The sequence below is a fragment of the Homalodisca vitripennis genome, unplaced genomic scaffold (assembly GCF_021130785.1).
Source record: "Homalodisca vitripennis isolate AUS2020 unplaced genomic scaffold, UT_GWSS_2.1 ScUCBcl_4579;HRSCAF=10839, whole genome shotgun sequence".
In the NCBI taxonomy this organism is placed as follows: Eukaryota; Metazoa; Arthropoda; class Insecta; order Hemiptera; family Cicadellidae; genus Homalodisca; species Homalodisca vitripennis.
Genome location: NW_025780687.1, coordinates 22,006 through 34,217, shown reverse-complemented (window position 1 = coordinate 34,217; position 12,212 = coordinate 22,006). Strand labels below are relative to the sequence as shown.

General features: G+C 34.7%; 1 long non-coding RNA gene across 1 annotated transcript; it reads left to right on the top strand.

Annotated features, from left to right (window-relative positions):
- The first annotated feature begins 8,879 nt into the window (after positions 1–8,879).
- LOC124372997 lies at positions 8,880–10,159 on the top strand. Its single transcript, XR_006923388.1, has 2 exons — positions 8,880–8,949; positions 10,054–10,159. It is a non-coding gene; the product is annotated as an uncharacterized LOC124372997 (long non-coding RNA).
- Positions 10,160–12,212: the final 2,053 nt, after the last annotated feature.

Sequence of the window (12,212 nt, the reverse complement as noted above, 5' to 3'; positions counted from 1 at the left end):
AGACCATGTAGTGAATGTGTACAGAAAGTTTTATCAAAATTGGCTCGTACATTTTTGAGATATGGCCGTCCATAGATTGGTTTTTGTCAGCACTTGGCCTATAAAGTTATTGTGGCTCCGGAAATAGGCGTGGCCTAAGAATGAGGCTTATATTTTAGTATACTAGACCATGTAGTGAATGTGTACAGAAAGTTTTATCAAAATTGGCTCGTACATTTTTGAGATATGGCCGTCCATAGATTGGTTTTTGTCAGCACTTGGCCTGTAAAATTATTGTGGCTCCGGAAATAGGCGTGGCCTAAGAATGAGGCTTATATTTTAGTATACTAGACCATGTAGTGAATGTGTACAGAAAGTTTTATCAAAATTGGCTCGTACATTTTTGAGATATGGCCGTCCATAGATTGGTTTTTGTCAGCACTTGGCCTGTAAAATCGATGTGGCTCCGGAAATAGGCGTGGCCTAAGAATGAGGATTGTATTTTAGTATACTAGACCATGTAGTGAATGTGTACAGAAAGTTTTATCAAAATTGGCTCGTACATTTTTGAGATATGGCCGTCCATAGATTGGTTTTTGTCAGCACTTGGCCTGTAAAATCGATGTAGCTCCGGAAATAGGCGTGGCCTAAGAATGAGGCTTGTTTTTTAGTATAGTAGACCATGTAGTGAGTGTGTGTAGAAAGTTTTATCAAAATTGGTTCGTACGTTTTTAAGGTATGGGCCCTTTTATAGGGTTTCTCAAAACTTGCCTTTTAATTGAGTATAGTCTTGAAAATTGTGGCTATAAAAGGGGATTATTATCATAAAAGTACTGTTTGTTCATTTAAAATCTTTATTTGTAGTACTTATCTTTACGTTATTAATTAAATATATATTTTGTATGGTTTGAGTTGATGAACTAGGTTAGGATTCATTTAGGAACTAGTTCCCGGTACTCGTTCTTTTTATGGATGGAATCTATGGCCAGTTTCACGTCGGTTCTATTGTTTATATAGGCTATTCTCAAAAATTTTACAATGCAAGGTTTTACAATATTTGACACACAACATTTATTTTTTACTCAATTTAAAAAATTATTGAGTGTATTTCTTTCAAACATTATGTGCTAACATAATATAACAAGTAAAAAAAAATGTTTTCATATTTTTTTTACATTGCAAACCAGATTATTTTTTATGAGTAAATTCTTCAACGTGCGACTGTTAACAAAAAATGTCATAAATCAGTTCCTTCTCAAAGTATTTGAACATATCTTATATTTTATTTTAGCCAAACAAACATACTTACTAAGGGTATATTCAAAAATTACATAAACATAAAGTATAAGTGAAAATTTGTAGCTTGTTTCTGAATTTTGTTACAAAATATTTTCATTTTTCAAAAGATTTTTTTTTGTAAGCTTATAATAAAATAACAGTTTATTTTGTTGTTGTTTACTTTTAGTGTTTTCAAATAGCATGTATAATTTACAATAGAAAACTGTTTTTCATATAAATATATAGTCACATTTGGAGGTAAAAAAATGAAAAGCCCAAACCCTTGTACATTTTTGTACATTTTCGCTTATGTAAAAAGAAAAATGGCAAAATTACAATTTTTGTTTAATAGAATTTTTAATATATTTTTTAATTTGGCATAAAATTCTCTACATTTTATACATTTTGACCTTACTGTAATATTTCAATATCTTACACAGGTCCAAACTTGAAATTTTCATATAAAACTTTTTGCAATTTCTCATTATTTTCATAAAAGTATATACTAAACCAAAGAATATCAAAACATTTATTCCTATTTCAAATAGTACAACTTCTGAGAAGAAAAAAGATATATAACAATATATGTTTTCTTGATATTAAGTATTTTTTACGAATTTTTTAAAAAAACCTTGCAACACGTCAAAAATGGACTGACGTTTTATCTTTGGTAACATGGACACACTTCTAGGGTTAAATATTTGACGTAAAAAAACCTGATTACAGTTATTTTGCCATTATTATTGAAAAGCAGTTGTCGTGAACATGTTAACCCTTAGTGTGCCGCCGCTCCCGTGCGCCGTCGTTCGCTAGACCGCCAAACGTTTGAGCACCGCACGGATCCAATACCGCCACGGCAAAATCACCCGTTTTTGCATGGTCACATATTAAATTACATAACTTCGTAAATTTTGAGCTAGTCTTTTAGTTTTGGTTTTTTTTTTAGGGGAAGAGATGTACTTTCAGTTGATGTAATAAATAACAGTTTTTTTTTTTTACATTGTTTAGTAGTATGTTTACCTGTTGTAATTAAAAAAAATCTTAAGTTTGAGGTCCAAAAACACACTGAATAAGTAACTTGGGCTCAAATAACGTTTTTTAACATAAAAGTACGTATTGTTTTTGAGCATATACTAAAAGTTTCAAATATATTCCACAGAAATTGCATAAAATAATGTAATTAAAGTAAAATTCAAAAAATTTCATAAATTCCGCTGTAGGATGAAGATACACTTGTTACTATAGAAACAAGTAAATATCAATATTTTATAGTTGAAATGCAGCAGAGCAATACAATTTAAAGTTGATATAAATTAAGACACTTACAAATGCACACACACAATATATATTGTATACATATATATATATATATATATATATATATATATATATATATATATATATATATTTAGGATAAAATTTACATACTTTGCAGAAGCTTTATAGTAGGCTGAAAATGTTGTTATGGAGATTAGAAGCACATTTTAGCCTCTTCTGTTATTATTTTACACTAATAACACTTAAAATAAAACAAATTTTACTTTTTACAGTTTTTGTATACAATGCTTTTATTACATAATTTGCAGAAAATTTAGCATGGATGCTTAACTTGCATCTCATGCACGGAGTCTTTCATTAATATTTGTGGGGATAAAGAACATATTATTTGGGTGAGTTGTGAGTACTTTCGCACAAAATAATAAAAACATATAACACAGCTATACTAAAACAAAGTTAACTATATACACAACTTTTTTATACACAATACTTCTAACAAACATGTTTGGTGAAACATTCGGCATGGACACCTAATTTGCATCTCATGCACACAGTCTTTGATCTCCTCCTCTTTCCATCAGGGTTGTTTTTCCCACTACATACAAACAACACAATTCTTTATTTTTGCACCACACAGCTTTTCAAGTCCGAAACCCCCTCTTGCAGGCCTGTTGTCTCCACCGCCTCTCAAATTTGCTGGAAGGGTTTTCTCAGCTAACCAGTCTTTTTCGAGAGCCTCAATAATAGAAATCATGAAATCATATCTACTCAGTTTGTGTTAAGTAGTATTCAGGGTGTATAAAATATATGAATTCAAAATCATGCGCCCAAAAACATTAAAAATTACTTTTTTCCAGTGTTTCATAGTTTTCCTCTCGTCGAGGTAAGTATACATCTGGTCTGTCGAATCAATGCCACCCATATTCATGTTGTATTGGTGTACAATTTTGGGTTTTCTTTTCATCAATATACTCCTACCCCTCTTCCTTGTATACTGAACATTACAAGCTTTGGAATCACTGGAAATTAAAAGAAATTGATTTTTATTCGTAGGTTTTTCCCTATGGGGGCCATAAATAAGATGGGCCCTTTCCGAACATATACTTTTTTCTCAACAGGAAATTTCCCCTTCAATTGTTTTGGGATTCCTACTCTGTCGCTTCTTATTGTGCCTGTCAGTAAAGTTTGTTGATCATACAGTTACCTGGTTAGATTTTTAAATGTAAAAAAATTGTCTAGATATAAATGAAAACCTTTATTTAGGTAGTTTCCCATTTTCATCAGCCTGTCAACTACTGTATATGTGTTACTTCTGCAGCATCGTCTCTGTACTTAGCATCTTTATAACAATAAAATGCAAGGCAACAGTGAGTAGCTGTCTCACATAACACCCATAGCTTTATCCCCCAATGATGGTGCTTCTTCTTAGGGATGTATTGGGTGAGGTTGATTTTCTCTTTTTTGTTCCCACAAGAGACTCATCTATGGATAGACCTTGTCCAGGAAAGTAATAGTGACGGAAAAGTCTATTTGCGTGGTCTATGATTGGCTGTAAACGAGCGCACGGGTCATAACCCTCTTCACCTCGCGTTTTTAATTTTGAAACATCAGTAATGTGGAAAAATTTTAAAAGCATCGCTAACCTGTTTCGGCTCATAATTTTCCTAAACCATTCTGTTGTCTGCGATGAGGATGTAGACCAATAGCTCTCAATATTTGGCTTGCGAATGAGGCCCATATTTGTAACTATAGCTATAAAAGCCTTCATTTCATTCACTGTCGTGTTTGCCCATTCTTGCAGCCTGCTATGAGGAGAAATATTCTCTTCAAGAGAAGATATGTATTGTGTTGCATAACGATTCGTCTCTGTGACAAACGTAGTCAAAATGTTTACAGTGAAGAATAAATTAAAATAGTTTATAGGATGAGAATTCACAGGAGGGCAGTGTTTAGGTCCATGAAGTTCTGTGTGAAGTTATGTTCATACCCAGGATCATTATCATCTTCAACTTCATCCCAACTACTGCTGTCATCTTGGTTAGGCCTGGCTGAAGCACGACCACTACGTATAGCTCCTCTTCTTCCAGCCCCTAAGCCACGTCTATAAATTGTAGGACGTGGGGTAGGGAGGGCTGAATCATTACCTTCCTCATCAGATGAGGATAACAAATCTTCATTCATAAAATTAGGCCTATGCCTTGGAAGTGGCAGAGTAGGCCTATGCCGATTCTGTGTGTAGCAGATGTGCTTGGCTGGTTTGGATCAAATGTCGGGTCATTGTCACTGTCATTAATAATGTCAGAATCAAATAACTCGGATTGTGATGAACTGTCAAAAAAACTATCACTTTCATCAATTACATTGTCAATAACCTCCACTGCACTGCTGCAAGTAACAAGATTGACAAGTGTGTTTTCACTAACTGGTGATTTTGGACGTTATCTCTTCATTTCAAATAATGTCAGTCGAAATACTATTTCACAATAATACACACTGTATTATACACCAAAGAAACAATCATTAGTAACAACAACCACAGTATAAACATTACGTTTGTACTAATAACCTGTAATATTGGAACCAATGAGAAACAGCTGATTCCACAGCCCTACAAATCACTACATTTCCATAGACTAATAATGTTCAATATTGGATATTACAATAATTATATACAAACGACATTTATAAGGGTTTGTTTTGGAGTAATTCAATATGTATTTTATATATATTATGTTTAAACTATAAGGACAAAGGCGTAAAGTTCACAGAGCCACTATAGTGGCCCGTGGCGCTCAAGGTACCACATACGGCGAGCCACTATAGTGGCCCATGGTGGTCAAGGTACCGTACATCTCGAGCCACTATAGTGGCTCACAGCGGCCAAAGGGTTAAACGAATTTTCAGTTCTAATAAATTAGGGCCAAAGCCTTTTATGATGCCATCATGTAGCCAATTGGAAACAATATTTTTTGAGGAGTAATGCATAAGAGAGTGATGTATGGAATGAATGTGGATGTCTTGTTAACCCAGTGCGTTCACACGTCCCAGTGGGTACAAATTAATTTGTGCGTTTGCAGTAGAAAAGTAACTACCCGGTGTTTATATTATTATTAACTTCACATATATAAGAATCCACACAACCAATATCGTAAAATGCAAATTTAGTTATTACAGATCGATCAGTAGCACAACATAGCTGGAATGTAAATTCAGCTGATTCTTCACATTCTGTACACAACTACAATCTATAACAAACGTGTTGAGAAAGTTAAATAAAACTGTTGTTGAAAAAACATTTAATGATGCTTACACAGTCTACCAGACATTATTAGAACTATTACGAGGTAAAATTAAAAGCTATCACTTTTTTGACCTGAGCTTGTCACCGTACTGCAAGGCCCAGTTAATGTATGACGAGATATTTCTACAGTGATCCGCAATGGGTTGATGTAGTTCTATTGCACTAGAGAAGGGTCATTCATTTACAGCTCAGTATCCTGAGAAAATAATGGCTCTCTGTACTATTGACCTCCCTGGCTGAGTTTACTGAAGCCTAAAAGCTAGTATGCAGTGAAAAAATTTCACTGTTTGTCTCTACAAACAGACTATATCTTTCTGTCTGATTCTTACCACATTTGTAAAAGATTTTCTTCTTGTATATTAAAAACCTGAGTTCTTTATTTAGCCCAGCTATACCAATAAAGCCTAATGATAAAAACCTTTTTCAGCAACAAAATTATGCTATGAGCTATGTTTATACAGTCTTTGTAAATTACAAAAGTGTTTTGTGGATTGACTTTGTGTAAAGAGTGATAAGGGCTGTTAGGAAAGTACCCAATATAACTGAAAAACTAATTTACCGATAACAACCAAACTTAGTCTGCTTTAAATTACCCCCCCCCCCCCATTAGACATGATACTGTTCTTCAAAATGATTTTCCCATCTTGACAAACAAATCACAAATTCCTCCTTTGGGATCACCATTAGATCTGTCATCACATTCTGTTGGATTTCTTCAAATGTTTGAAATTTGGTTCCTTTGAGCGAGGTATATTCAATTTCAGGAACAGCCAGAAGTCACATGGTGCCTTATCAGGAGTTAGGACTGCATGAAAGATATGGCACTTGGCCAAAAGTTGTTGCATCATGTTAGGGGTATGAGCCGGTGTATTATCATACGTAAATCATCCGGTCTCCGTTGACATATAATTCAAGACATTTTTGCTGTACAATATCCATTAAACATCTCAAAACTTTCAGATAGTACTCCTTGGTGTGTGGCTCTCTGGTACATGTATTTGTGGTGCACTATACCTTTGTGTTAACAAAACACCATCATCATGATCTTTGATTTTGCTCCTAAATTGCAGACTTTTTTGTGTTATTTTAAAGATTTGATCCATACTGATGATTGGATTTTTTGTGTGATTGTAGCTATAAATCCATGTCTCATCACAGTGATCAGTGATGATTTGGAGTCAGTGGTTTAAAACATTGTTTCTCGTGATCTTTAGAGCAATTTGGGACAAATTTTGTAACATCTTGTTTGAAATCCAAATCAGGCACTGTTAAGCAACTATCTGCTTTGATCTCTTTCCGCACATGCCTGATGTTTTCAGGGGTTCATGTTGATGAATGTCGTACAGTACAGGGAATTTCAACATAGTTAAATTTTTTGAACCACAAATTCATGGAATTCGGAGTAATGGCTTCCTCCTGAAAGACTTCTTGGATCAGTTGTCTCCGCACACGTTTCTTGGAATTTCAAACTGAACTTGATGGAAATTCACTTATCTTGATGTTGCGTTTTTTTTTTTTTTTTTTTTTAGGGGGAATCCTACAAAGGCTTAAGATACAGGGTGCGGCAAAATAACCTCCCTATTTTTAAATACTAATAAAAACCACAGTTTTTTCCAAAAAAACAAATTTATTCATTTTAACTTATTCTATGACATGGGAAGTTTTTTCTACTTTCTTTTAAACAGAATATCAGATAAGTGGTGGCCGTGATTATCAATACATTGTTGCAAGCGAATTCTGAAACTGTCGTGGACTCTCTCGAGCATGGCTTGAGGTGTGCGCAGAACTTCCTCCCGTATAGCTTGCTTCAGATCTTGCAGGTTTCTGGGGCGATGTTTGAACACCTCGGCCTTTAAGTAACCCCACAGAAAAAAGTCACATGGGGTTAAATCGGGTGATCGCGCTGGCCACACAATGTCCCCTCCCCGAGAAATCAACTGGCCAGGAAACATTTGCCTCAAAATGTTCATTGCTATTCGGGCAGTATGTGCTGTGGCACCGTCCTGCTGGAACCACACATTCTCGAAAGCCCTCTGTTGCAGGGCAGGTTCAAAAAGTTCTGCTAGCATGTTGGCATACCTGTTTGAGTTCACAGTAACAACATTGCCATCCTCTTCAAAAAAATTAGGGCCAATGATTCCACATCGTGATAACGCGCACCAAACAGTTACACGTTCCCTATGAAGAGGCCTCTCATGGATTTCCTTCGGGTTGTTTTCACTCCAATAGCGAAATTTCTGTTTATTCATACTTCCAGACAGATGGAAATGCGCTTCGTCACTGAAAAAAAACAACAGCGTCTAGTGGGAGACAATCCAAGATTTTTTGACACACTTCCATATGACTCTGCCAATCACATTGGGACAGCTCTTGGACAACAACCATCTTGTAAGGACATTCGGACATTTGAAGGGCGGCTGCATGTTTGTGAGCTGATCGTTGAGGAGACTGCAAAACTGATTGCCTAACCGCATTATGTTTTCTGGTGTACGAGGTCTTCCACCTCGTTTTTTTCACAACAGAACCAGTTTCTTTGAAGTTTTTCACCCACAGCACAATAGACTTGCGGTCCGGTACTGAATCACGAGGAGGAATTTGAAACCACATTTGGAATTCGCGTTGAGCCATGATAACTGATTCATTGTTACGAATGAACGCTTCGACCGCAAACGCTCTCTGTGCACTCGTCCACACCATGATGGCGACTGACGACTGGTGCCTACGGGCGGAGTGTCACTTAAATTTCCCCCTCTCCTGCGTCGATTGCGGTTATCCCCACCATTCTGAGTGCCTCCCTCTACTCACAATAAAGCAATGAAAATAGGGAGGTTATTTTGCCGCACCCTTTACATGTATTGAACACTAACTGACAACTGCCTTATTAAAGGTATGAGAGCTATCCTTGGTGCAAGCAGGAGGGTACAAAAGTGCATGCTGAATCTGATAACAGTAGGTACCATAGATAAGGAGCAGTTGTTGAATGAATCATTTAAACCTTCTGTTGTAAATGTTTTTGTATTATTGGATGAAACAAATAGTTTTGTATGTTTAGGGCTGCAAAAGAAGCCAAGAAGGCTACAAAAGCTGCCAAGAAACCTCCACCAGCACCCAAGGTAAGAGTGAAACTACTAAACATTCTGTTATTGTTAAAATCATACATTTATTTGTCATAATCATGTGCAATACATAATATTTTAAGAAAAGTAATTCAGTTTTCACCAAAAAACTGTTTTAAATGATTATTTTACTATTTTTTTCAACATAGTGGATTATGTATTATATTCTTCACTTTATTAATGAATAAAAACAAAATCTGCTGGATTATTGTTTTCTTTTTCGCAAACACTTTAAAATATTTACAGAAGACAGGCTGGCACTTTGTATATATGACTTTGGAAATGACCGACATACTCTAAGGGCTAAATCTGAATAATGATACTCATCCTCTGTAACAATTTGCTTCCACTCAAGGCAGGTGTTGACTCAGGTGTTTTTGTTAAGAAGTAATCAGGCAGGAGTGTCCAGCACAAACTCTAGATATGTTAAGTATATCTTTCAAAATAGTTTGAGTACTTCCCACTGACACCTCAAGATATTGGAAAAGTCTGGATAGTAAGATGTGGATCAGTTCCTACCATAACGGCTCCTGTGTTGATGATTTTCTCGGTAAGGACAGAAACAGTCGCAGATCTCCTCCCTGTAATCTGGGTCTTCTGTACCTTCTTTGAAGTCCTTAGAAGAGTGAAAGCATGTAGCATGGGTTATTATCAAATCATCTTGTTTTTTAGTAACCGTTTTTTAGTCCAAACCTAAAATTTTTATTTGTATATCATTGTTTGTATAATCTTGCCATGATAGATCCTTACGCAACTACTCTTTAAGTAAATTACTCAATGACTAATGATACTGACTGAGGTAGAAATTTTTATTGTCTGGTGATAAACAAGTGTTCAAAGGTTGCCGGAATCTGTCAGTTTATCTGTTAACCCACTCCAGATAGGCTGTCTTTATTTAACAACCCCCACATTTATGAAAGAGTTCTAGATTGGCAAAAGAGTAGTCCAACTTTACTCAAACTTTTTTTTACAAAAGCCCTACTTTGTGAATTCTTACTATAAATCTGTTTGTATGAACAGTGTTGTATCTTCTTACATATGTTTATAAGGTCTTACCTTACAGTATATTTGTATAGCTAACCAGATGTGTGCGTGTTCCAGGGCAAAACTGCTCCCAAGCAGAAGGCAACCAAGATTACACAAAAGGCTGCACCTCGTGTTGGAGGAAAACGTTAATGTTATTTATGAATAAACAATATTAAATAAGTTCATTGTTATTTTACTACTTTCCTTCTAAACTAATTCTAATGAAGACTTCATTACCCATCCCCTTCCACAAAATTGGAAATTGTAAATGTATAGTTATGAATTATCACAAATTCTTAATATTCTTTGTGCACAATACTTGTAGTGTCCAATAATGTGTATGATGTACTTTAGTGTGTTACCTTCACACCATTTACAGTGTCTTTTCTTTTTGATTTTGTATCTAGCAAGTTAGAAATATAAAGTATGATCAGTGAAAAGGTTTATTTGTATTTTTAACTGTTTTGCTACCATCCAATTTTGATCTCTTAGTCCTACTTGCTACAACCAATTTTTTATTTGTGGGAAATTCTTCCAATTAAATAAAAGGTATTAATGTACATTGGTCAGTCTTACATGGACTATCATACCCTTTTTTATGATGGCACATGCTAAGCATTTTTGACTCATAATATGCAGATTGTTCATAAATTACTGTCAAATCACTATTAGATTTGTCAGGTAAAATAAGTAAGAAATATCACATAAAGTAGACAGTAAACCTTGTTCTGTCTATCCGTGCATAACAAATCTTTAAACTAAATAATATATAACAACCAAACTTTGCAAAAATTATTTGTCTAATATTAAGGTTTGTTTGTTTCCAAAAAAGTTTCAGAATAATTTCATTTCAAGTGTTCAAAATGGCAGCCATATCTTTTGTGTATGTAAACCTTTAGTTTTAGTGTACTCATCAAATAAGACAATTTTTTATTATTACTTTTATTAAAGTTAATATTATTTGATTCAATAATATTTCTTCCCTATTACTTGAAATATGAACTTTTAATAAATTATCTTTACTTTTACCAAGGGTGGCCTCCCTGCCGGGAATCTCCTTTTATAACTGGGAAATCCTCAAAAACAAATGTCTCTCTGTAAGAACTTATTTGAATCAAGAAGTAATTTGACAGCTTCCTGAATCAAGATTTGATAAACCCAAATTTTCACATTTCATGTGACGTGATTAATGGATGTTTAGTATTTTAAGTTACAATTTAATATAAAAAGCTGTTTATTGTACAAGTAGCAAAATCTTAGTTTGAGATATACAGGGTGAATGGCTCTTGGTGTGACAAAATCTTTTGGGTTATAATGCAATGTAAATGTGATACAATGGCGGTTATAAAACTCCAAAAATTAGGTTTGAAATAAATTATTTTCAGTTTTTCTAAAAAACCCGTGTTTTTTGTACGTAAATCTGATATTTCTCAGCAACGTATAGACATATGTGAGCAAACTACATCATTTTTAGATTCTCTGTTAAATTTTCAATTTGAAAGTTATCGGTTCAAACAGTAAGAAAAGAAAATTAAGTTTCAGGTCGATCCAAATGGCAAAGTTGCTAAGTTTCAGACTGAAATATCATTGAACCCCATCTTTTTACCACACCCTGTACACAAGAATTCCCAGTCATTCTGTGTTCTCAAGACTCCATCAACGTCTTGTGGAGGGAGTTACAGTTCACAAAAGACCTAACGAAGTAGGACACATTGTTCATGATGTAGGATTGGATGAAGTAGTTCTAAATTCAGTCCGGAATGATCCAGAAGTTAGTAGTAGACAACTTGCTAGAGACGTAGGTGTATCACAATGGAAGGACTGTCTTTCCAATACTGTGTAGTATTCCCGAAAAAATTAGTGGCATTCAGATAATTTGAAATTTTTTTAATTATGGCACTAAAAGGGGTTAAATTACCATAATTAATTGTTTTTGCTCTCTCCCTTGGTACTATTAGTTTATGTTGTTTTGTCTCAATGAGGTCTTGGTACAGCTTCCGTAGATGTTGGACTTAACGAATTTTGAAATAACGAATTCAGCGTCTTAGCTTCTAGATTCTTGTTCTGCCCTTCTTTCTACAAGGGATTGCAGTGCCAGACAGGCTCGATTTATTGTGTACTCTTTCCCCATTCTTGTTGGGATAATTGTGATACAAGGTACTATATTTTACAAGAAACATTCGCCCTTTCTCACCATGAATTATTCAATTTATGTAGCTTTAAGTTGATTCTTA